Raw genomic sequence first — 10,369 nt, 5'->3', positions numbered from 1 at the left:
CCGTTGTTCATAAGCTCTGTGTGTGTGTGTGTGACAGTGTCTGTTAGTCAGGATGACAGGTTTGCTGCCTGCCTTTTGGTGCATGGATGGTAGCTTTTTTTTTTTGTTAGAATAAGTGCATGGATGGTAGCTGAAGGCTGAAGCAAGTAAACACTGTCCCTGGGCTGCATACAGTTGCCCAGGCCCACCAATTTGTGCAACGGGAAAATTCTGAAACGTCTTGCGTCTCTGTCTCTGGTTGACATCACAGACTCTGCAACTGCTAATTTCAGAATCTGCTCGTGGCTAATTTGTTTTCGGACAGGTCAAATCTCTGCGAGTGTCCGAGTTCTTAGTATGTGCCCACCAACATGTTCCCTTTTTCTTTTTGCGGGATTGTGGAAGGTACGCATGGCATCTCTCAGCCCTTGTTCTGGGTGGTGGTGCTGCCGTGCCGATGCCTCGTTTCCAGCAGCATGGGAGAGGCCATTGGCGGTGGCGGCCAGCCACCGGGTCTTGGCGGCATGCAGGCGCGACCACTGTTTGCGCTGCGCTGCTGGGCGCCACTGTCGCAGAGACAAGGGAGGCGGGGTTGGGGATGGGGAGGAGGGGTCGGCAGGGTGGCTGCACAGTCCTCCATTGTTTTGCCTAATGGAGTAAAGGACTTCTCAGGTCCTAAACTATTCCGAGGCAGTGGCTGAGCCAGAAACAAATAATAGAGTGGGCCACCTACAAAAGAAATCGACATCATACAGTAATACGATATTGACGAAAAGAGGAATATGAATATAGCTTAATCAAGTCTCACAACATTAGAGTTAACTAAATATGTTTGAAATTTGCAAATATTACAACACAACAGAGCTACTAGGGCCTCGGTGATAATCGCACTTTAAATTTACAAGAACCCATTAGGCCACAAGGTTAAGATTCAAACATGATCCTAAACCGATTGAATGTAATATGCGATGCATTGCGGTGATTATCTCTAAAAAACTTCCAGTTAAAAGCCAGTGAATTGGGAGCGCCCTAAGAAGCATTGTTGATTAATTAGTGAGGACGGCTTAAATATGGGCACCCATGACCTCAAGTATGCGCCCATTTCAGAAAATAACAGTCTTGAAATAGACGGGGTGTGTAATTTTGAAGTTTGAAACGGTGAACTTATTGCACTTTGTTAGATTGTGGATGGCACGTGAAGACAATTAGCACAATGCAAGAGATAAAGATTCAAACAACTCAGGAACAAGTAGCAATTATCCTACGAGGTAATAACACCAACGGTGCCCAAACTTGTCATGGATGTTCATTTTGCTGCCTGAACTTGAAAAATACACCGAATTGGTTTTAAAACTTGGCAATATGGTTCAAATACAGTTCAAATCATGTCTAGATACATATGTATTGCTGACTAGACATGCCAGCTTGGCGCAGGACCCACTTGCAGTGCCGGATAGACTGACACAAAGAGTATGTCTCATCGACCATCGGGTCCCACCTGTTAGTACACAACTATAATAAACAAAAAATTGTAAGTCTAGGATTCGAACCAGTGGACTGTTCTCCATGAACGACCTGCGTAACCACTTTCAAAAGGTAAAATTATTGTCTATTCATCATCACTAGCACAATTTATCTACCTGACGAGACCGTGAAATTAAATAAGGTAAAGTTAGTGCAGTCCATTTTACATCTGTTAGTTGTTTTTTATTTTAGAAATTACAAGATATACACATGTAGTATATAAAGTGTTCATGCTTTTAGGAAATGTATTTCTAGTTGTAAAATTGTTCATGTATTTTAATAAAGTAAATGTGTTTGTCAAAAAATATATTTTTGATTGAGAATAAATTTTAAAATATGTGTAAAAAAATATATAACAGCCTAGTGTGCCCCAAGGATTTTATACATTCTTATATTTAAATTAACACATTTTAAAATATGCATACATTTTTCTAGTTAAAAAATATTTTAAGACAATAAGATTCTAGATTTATCTTGATTACTATTACAATATTTTACATATGCTCTAAAATTTCTAAAAACGAAAAAAGTTCACATGTGGAAGGGTCACATAAAAAGGAAAAAACTGAAGTTCCAAATAGAGAGCACGTGGATATATTTTTAAAGATGAAGATTTTGAAAATTAGATGAACATTTTAAAATGTATGAACTTTTGGAAATTGTAAAATTATTTTATTATATATCAAAATCCTTCTAAAAATTCCGACAACATTTTATTAATTTATTATTATTATTATTTAAATTCATTATTTTTTAAATTAAATTTAATGTTTTCTTAATATTGTAATTATAGTTTGAATGCTTTTGTAATTTTTAAGGAAGAAAAATAACTAACATGTGGAAAATGGGTGACACTCATTGCAACTCATTTAACTCCACGGTGGAGTTAGTTAAATAAACAGAAGCGGTATGTAGTATACAATAAAATTACCTTGGTCATGTGGTTAGGCCGGGTCATTGATAGCATACATGTCATTTGTTCGAATACCAAGATATCTTTATTTTTTATTAATTTTAGTTGTTCACTCACAGGTGAGACCTGATGGTCATTTAGTCGTACAATTATGATGTTTGTCTGTCCGTCACTACAAATGGCCCCACGTCATGCTGGCATGCCTAGTTAACAGTACATACGTATCTGGACGTGATTTGAACCGTATTTGAACCATACAACCAAGTTATAGAATCAGTTTGATGTATTTTTTAAGTTCAAGCACCAAAATGATCATCGATGGCAAGTTTAGGCACTACTAGTGTTATTACCTCTTATCCTTCGGTAGCGCGTGTGATACATTTGATGACGATATGGAAAGGGCTGCCTGTACTTTATACCCAGGCACCAAGGGGGTGCCCACCGGGAACATCACGTGTAGCAGGAGGAATGGATGGATGATGACCGTGTCATCATCATAATAACTCCTCCTCCTCCTCTTGGCACCTTTTTAACAGGCCGTGTACACGGACGGCTTCTCGTCCTTCTGTTAAGGCAGGCGTCGATCGGCACTTTCAACTTTGGACAAAGGTAGGGACTAAGCTGCAATAGGGAACGTGAGCGATGGCCACTGTGTCACTTGGAATTCGACTGCGTTTTCAGGACCAATTGTGTAACCACCCCGGACAATAAAATCGGTTCATAAATTTTAGGTTTTCAGTTCCGAACCTGTTTTCTTGTATCCAAGTGCGAAACACCCATGCTGCCGGGGAAGACCAAGGGAAAAAGAAAACGACCTCACAGACGCCGAGATCCGAGCCACGGTCATCCCTCCGGTCTCTCTTATCAATGAACATTTGCAGAAGCGCAGGGTTGTCGCGCCATGCATTGCAGCTTGCAGAGACTGCAAACAAGGGCGCATGTACGTATTAACTAAACCGGCTATAGCCCTGTTTGGTTTCAATAAGTCAGGTGATTTATAACCAGTGAAGTCACGTCTGTTTGGTTGTCATCTGACTTATAAGTCATTTTTTTATGTAAAAGTGAATGACTTATAAGTTTTAAGTTTGGGTGAAGCAACTTATGACTTATAAGTTAGGTTTGTTTGATAAAATAAATCACTTTTTGTATTTTTCAACTTATAAGTTGATGACTTATTTGAAATCAAACAAGGGCATAGTAAAGAAGAAGCACTTGCGCGTCTCCCATGCAGATCGATCGATCGATCACGAGTCCACGGTCGAGGAGGGAGCAACACGGCAACGTACTACTACTACTAGTACGTACCGACTACACCGCATGTGACCACTACGCGCTTGCACACCGTCGGCAGAGCCCAGCGCGTTGCCACTTGCCAGAGAGACTTGACGGATGATTTAACGTGCGGGAGGGGCAGAGAGCCCCGTGCGTGAGGTGCGTCTCCTTCCTTGGCTCTCTGCTCCGTGGTCATAAAAGTCAAGCTCGCCGCTCTGGATTTTTGTACTCCACCTGGGTGGCTGGGTTTGAGGTTGTGCCTTCGGCCCTCCTACTGCGTGTGTGAGACGGTGTGTCCTCCACTCCAAGGCACACGACACAGCACTTGCATGTGCGGTGCATGCCGCTGTGGCGATGAAGATGAACCAGCACGTCGGCGCTGCTTTCGCATTGGCCTCACGCGCGCGTGTCCTCGGCGGGAAACTTCCCGGAAGGGGCGGTGGGGACAGGGGGCGAGGTAAAGCCTGCCTGGCCGTTTTCACATTCCCGGTTCTTCCTGAGCTTGGATTGCAACAAAAGCCGCATCCCAGTTTCAACCATGGAGTAGTTGTAAATAAATATTTGTATTTTCGCTGAGCCACAGGAATCCTGCTGCTGCGATGCGAGCCCGCCGTAGCTCAACCAAACGTCGAACGCGAGCGCCGACGCCGAGCAGTGAATCATGAGGCCATGCCCCGTGACGGTCGCATCTTCAGTGTTTGTGTCCAAGCGTCGTGGCAACCGAGGAACGGCATCCTTCCCCGGTTTTCTAGCGTAGGCAGGCACTTCCGTCCTCTCACAAAAGCCTGTGACACACGTCTGCATGCGACTCCACCCCAGCCTCTCACATGGTCAAATACCCAACCAGACCGATGACCCACACTCGGCAACACGCAATCGAGCAGATGGGCGGGAGCGTCGGTGCAAACAGTGAGCATGCGTTCACAATTTCCCCGCAACAAATACATACTAGATGATGACTCGTGCGTTGCTGTAAAAAGTATAATAAACAAATGTATAAATAGGTGTTGAAAAATAAAAATTATTGCTAAAAAATATTAAGATTGCTCTCGTTTTACATTGTAAGAACGATAACTCATATAAAGCATCTGACAAAAGATGCGTAAAAAAGTGTAACATGATATACATATATTTGCTCTAAAGTATATACCTCTTATGTCTTAAGAAAATTAGTGAAACAATATGTAGATTAATGCACATACTATAACTTATGAACACATGCATGACTTGATGATGTGACATGGTTACATGAAGAAAAATAAATACTTATGACTAAATGCATGCCTTGATGATGTGACAAGGTCGCATGAGAAGGAAAAAAATAGATAATGAATACTTATGACTAAATGCATAACTTGATGATATAAGTAGTGGGTAACAACTATTTAAGAATAGAAGATATATATGCAATCTTGTTTGAAAACCTACTCCCTACTACTAGGCTCGGTGTACCTACTCCCTCCTACATGATATAGAAAACGGGGCTTAGTAATTCTTTTGAACGTAGATGGTTATTGATGAGTTGTAAGATGGTCTAAAAACATTATTCACATTACACATAGATATAGAAATGATATAATGAAATTGTAATTAGCTGCTATGAATAAATATAATGTATCTTAATGTAATGTATCCTATATTTTATTTTTTATAAAAACACATATAAATTTAACCGTGTCTTTTAAGTTGTAAGAGAGGGAGTATGCTGCGAGCTCTGGCGCCAACTCGATGCAGAAAAGGAGGAAAAAAGAGAGCTGTGACGGCAACAATATTAGTTGGCGATTTCGCAAAGAAAAAGAAAAAGTTGGCGAAGCGGCCGAGGAGCACGCCTTTATATCGGCAGTTTGCAGATTGTTATTGTTGTTGTCGACAAAGGAAAGCAGCACCCCTGGGCCTCATCTCCTCAAGAGCCGTGTACGCCGCGTCTCTCTCTCTCCCTCCCTGTCTATCCGTACGTGGCGCCCAGTGGAGTCAGCCAGCCGCTGACTCGGCCTGTCGCTGCTCGGCGGATCATCTATGCTTCCATCGTTTCTTGCATGTCAATACATATCTTTTGAGCATATTTTTTGTTGAGAAATTTCATGTACTTATTGTGATGCTCCGTTTGCTTGTACGTACATACCATTGATTTGGACGCACGACAGTTGCGCGTACCGACTGCAGTCACAAATGCTCCTACCACTAGCAGCTGATTTCCTGTTCCGGAGGAAATAAATTGTACTCCCTCCGTCCTAAAATAAGTGTCTTAAGTTTAATATAACTTTGTACAAGCTCTAGTATAAAGTTGAGACAGTTATTTTGGGACGGAGGGAGTATATATCAGAAGAAGAGCCTCGGCCTCTACAATGACGGACAGAGTGAAGAAGACTGTCCGAAGGTCACCGGACTTTTTTTTTAGAGAAAGCTAAGCTTTATTGATCATAGTCCACATGAGGTGGGATTCAATTCGGATCATGGGAGTTTGCCAATCAAACGTGACATCCCGGCCCGACAGAGCGAGAATACTTAGCTAAGTCATGTGCTTCGCCGTTAACACTTCGGCTTTTAAAAATAAAACTACAATGAAAAATAGATGCTCGACGTTTGATCTCTGTGATGATTGCCCCATAGCGGCCTGGTTCGCCTTAGCAATATCGTCCACTACTTGTTTGGAGTCCGATGAGATGGTGAAGTGGTGTAGAAGAAGATCCTCCGCCAGGGCCAAAGCTTCTGTGCAAGCTAAGACTTCCAATGTAGCAGGATGGTGACACCCGCGACCACCAACGAAGAGCTGCCGAGATAGTTTCCGAATTCATCCCTACAAACTGCGGTTGCCGATCCGCCCCTTGATCGTAGGACTCCTCCGTCCACATGGATTTTTGCATGCCCTAATGGTGGCGCAGTGCATCTTTTTCGAATCGTAGCTACCCCGACATGCCTTTCTGCTTGGACGGTTGTCCGCGCGATGGGATTCAGGAGTTCTAGATCGGAAATGAATCTGGATATGAATGCATTGGTCGCATGCGGACTTTTAAACAAACCCTCATGGATGGCTTTCCTTCTTGCATACCACACTGCTCATACTACCGGCAATCTTCCACAAACCGACCCGCACCGCACAAACCGGCCCGAAGGTCACGAGTCGCATGCCACAACCGGCAATCTTCCACAAACCGGCCCGCACCGCACAAATCCAAAATTCCACCGGCGACCAGCCGTTGGCTTCCCTTGCATTGGTTGGTCAAAGACAACGAAACGATTTGCCGGGTCCTTCGGCCGTCCGTATATATGGTGTCTACGAGTCACACGTTGTCTCGTGCTCAGCAGTCAGCACCGATAAAAAGATGGGCGATGACGCGCGGTCGCAAAATCTAGATTTTTTTCAAAACTACTACCAAATTTCTAACAAATAAAAAAAGCACCTGTTCAAAAAAATGAAACGCAAAACTAGTATCCCATCGGTCAGGTGGTGGTCGAAGTGGGCTGGTCGGCTAACCAGAGGCCAAAGTGCGTGCCGTCGGCCATGTGGCGGCCGGAGACAGCCGTCGGCCTCCACGAGGCCGAAGTGCCCCTGGATAAGACCGACCAGCCCTCCTTCTCCCTCCTTTCTTCCTCCTCTCCTCATTCTCTTTCTCTCTTTGCAAAGCCGAAATTTCCCCCCTCCGATCTCCTTCATCGTCCACTCGTTTTTCGATTCAATCCGGATCAAACAATAGATCGTACCCTTCTCCACCGGCCTACGGTTTCATTTTGTGTCATTTGATAGTTTTTTGTTCGTTTGGAGGAGCCATGGTGGGGTGGTGGAGGTGTGGATGCTAAGGAGGTGGTGTGGTGGAGAGGAAGAAGAAGGGGACACACGCATCAAAGGTATACAATTTTTTTTAAGTTTATGTTACTTTTTTTATTGAACGTAAAATAAGTTTATGTAGTGTAGTCATTTTAGTGTACATAGATAATTTTAGTGTAGGAGTATTTTAGTGTAGATTTTTTTAGTGTAGGATTATTTTACTGTAGTTTTTTTAGTATAGGATTATTTTAGTGTAGGTATATTGAAGTGTAGGATTATTTTAGTGTAGAGCTCTATTTTTTTAGTGTTTTATTTAGTGTAGGTTAATTTTAATATAGGTGAAAATGTTGTAATTGCAGATATGACTTCGTATCCGTTTCTTAATGGTAATATCGATAGAGGGCACTGAGGCGCACTTAAGGAATCTGGCACGAACTTAGACGTGTTGATCACTCGCACCCCAAAGTCTAACTGGATGATACACCCTTCATGGGTTCATAGGTATGTGAGAGTATAATAACTTACTATGTTTGACATCCTTTTGATAGCCGCTAACTCTATGCTACATTCTATTTATTTTATAGGTTAAGTTGGGCTGGACTTTTATCATTGGCACGACTGGTTGAGAGTACATTGGATGAGTGGGTTCATCATCCGGAATTGGATGAGGCAGGTGAACCAATGAAGTTTCACAAGAGGCAAGATACACGTTTCTCTTACGATAGGTCACTCCTTACCTGCTTAGTAGATAGATGGAGACCAGAGACACATACATTTCACTTTTCTTAGGGAGAGATTGCGCCAACTTTACAGGATGTGTCTTACTTGTTGGGATTACCTCTGGTCGGTGCTGCCATAGGTCCTTTAGCGGCAAAAACTGGTTGGCTAGCATCGATGCACGCCCGTTTTCTGCCTGCGGTGCCAACTACTATGGTGCTAGACAACGATCGTCACGGGCCTCTTTTTAGGTGGTTGAGCCAGTTTCAGATTGTCTCCTTAGGATATCCCAACGTTGAGTTGTCATAGGCACAAATTGACCGATCCCTAGAGGCATATATTCTGTGGTTGTTCGGCGAGACGATGTTCATGGAGAACCACGTGACCACTGCCGATGCACAACTCATCGGTATTGCACGAAAGATAGCCAATGCACGTTGCCCTGAGAACATTGTGTAGAGGAGTTTTCGTTTTGCTGTGTTAGCGACTACGTATAGAGGCCTGTGTAAAGCTTGCTAGTTGAAGTCTAGAAAATCTGCTATTGTTGGATGTCCACTATTGTTGCAGCTCTGGTCATATGAGAGATTCCCTATTGGTTGACCCTATGTCAGCGTTGAAAAACCTTTTGGTTATGAAGACATGGTTGGGACTTACGTGCCTTCTATCGACGACTTGCCTACTATGGGATTTGTTTGGGCGCGGAGAGAGGTATTTTCATAACTAGTAACAATATGAATTACTAATGTTTATTTCTCGCTGTTCAATAGTATTTAGTAATGTTTGTTGTCATGCACAAAGACAGTTTGCGCATAGCCAGGTGAGGGGTTGCTACCCCTCCTTCACGGCGCAGTTTGATAGTTTGCACGAGGGTCAAGTTATATGGGAGCCGTACTCCGATCATGCTATTTCAGAAAGGTGTCCATTTGGGATTTCTGGATTGTGCACTAGAGATCGACATTATTGGATGACCAAGGCCAAGTTGGTATTCGACGTGACGGTTGAGGAGATGGCTCTTCATAGGGTGATGAGACAGTTCGGTCTATGCCAAGAGCCTGACATTCCCGTTATTCCAGAGTTACCAGATAACGTGCCAAGTAAGTAATAATACTTCAGTTCTCATGTCTGCATTCGACATATAACTAATCATGTAATGTGCATTTCAATCTCAGGTACAGCCGTGTAGGAGGAAACAAGTCCCAGGCTTCTTGGTTTCACAGCATTAGCCCTTATGTCGACGAATGGACTACTACGCCGACAAATATCTGGGATGAAGTTCGAGCCTTTGACTGGGACAAGTTCGGGTTGTATCTACAACGTTACCGGCATAGCACGAGGATCTACTTGGTTCCATCATCAGCTCCTGATCATATCGAAGCCCCTCTCACGAGCGATCTGTTCCCAACTGCCTCACTTGTGGGAACCAGACACCACGTGGTATGTGCTATATTTCTCACATGTTATTTTTTCCATTAATCTCAACATATACAATTAGTTAACTCCGAGTTCATAGGGAGAATTGAGATCTGAGGCGGTAGATGAGGTTTCCGCTTTAGTACAACGCTTTGAGAGAGGAGAAAATATCCCATCGCGAGAGCAGGTCACATGGTTGAAGGGTCATCTTGCTAAGCTGTGCGGGATTTACACAATTGTTACATGTAGATGATCTTTGGATGTTGTTAACACTCGTGCAACCCATCGTCCGCCACGCCCCTCTCTGCAGCGTTCAGAACCTCGAACCTCTGTGCGCCATTCAGAACCTCGAACCTCACACCCAGGGACCTCCTCCTGGTAGCGGACAACTCATTCACACCCAGGGAGCTCCTCTTGGCAGAAGACACCTCCTTTACAACCAGGGAGCTCCTCCTGGCAGCAGATACCTACTTCACACGGAGGGAGCTCCTCCTGGCAGCAGACACCTCCTTCACAACCCTGACAGCAGACACCTCCTTCACAACTAGGGAGCTATTTCTTCCAGCAACCACCTCATTCACAACCTGGGGGATCTTCTTGGCTTAATCAGATGGACATAGGTAACACTACTTTGCACATTATTTTAACAACTGTAGGCTCGTAAATCAATTTTACATGTTTTACTTTACCGCAGTGGGCGGCCAGTCACAAATGTTCATGGCTTCGGTCCAGTGACCTGTGTTTACTGGTTCGTACTTATCCGATGACGGCGACGACGATGGCCGAGC

This window comes from Hordeum vulgare, chromosome 3H (assembly GCF_904849725.1).
Source record: "Hordeum vulgare subsp. vulgare chromosome 3H, MorexV3_pseudomolecules_assembly, whole genome shotgun sequence".
Classification (NCBI taxonomy): Eukaryota; Viridiplantae; Streptophyta; class Magnoliopsida; order Poales; family Poaceae; genus Hordeum; species Hordeum vulgare.
This window is presented reverse-complemented; position numbering follows the sequence as displayed.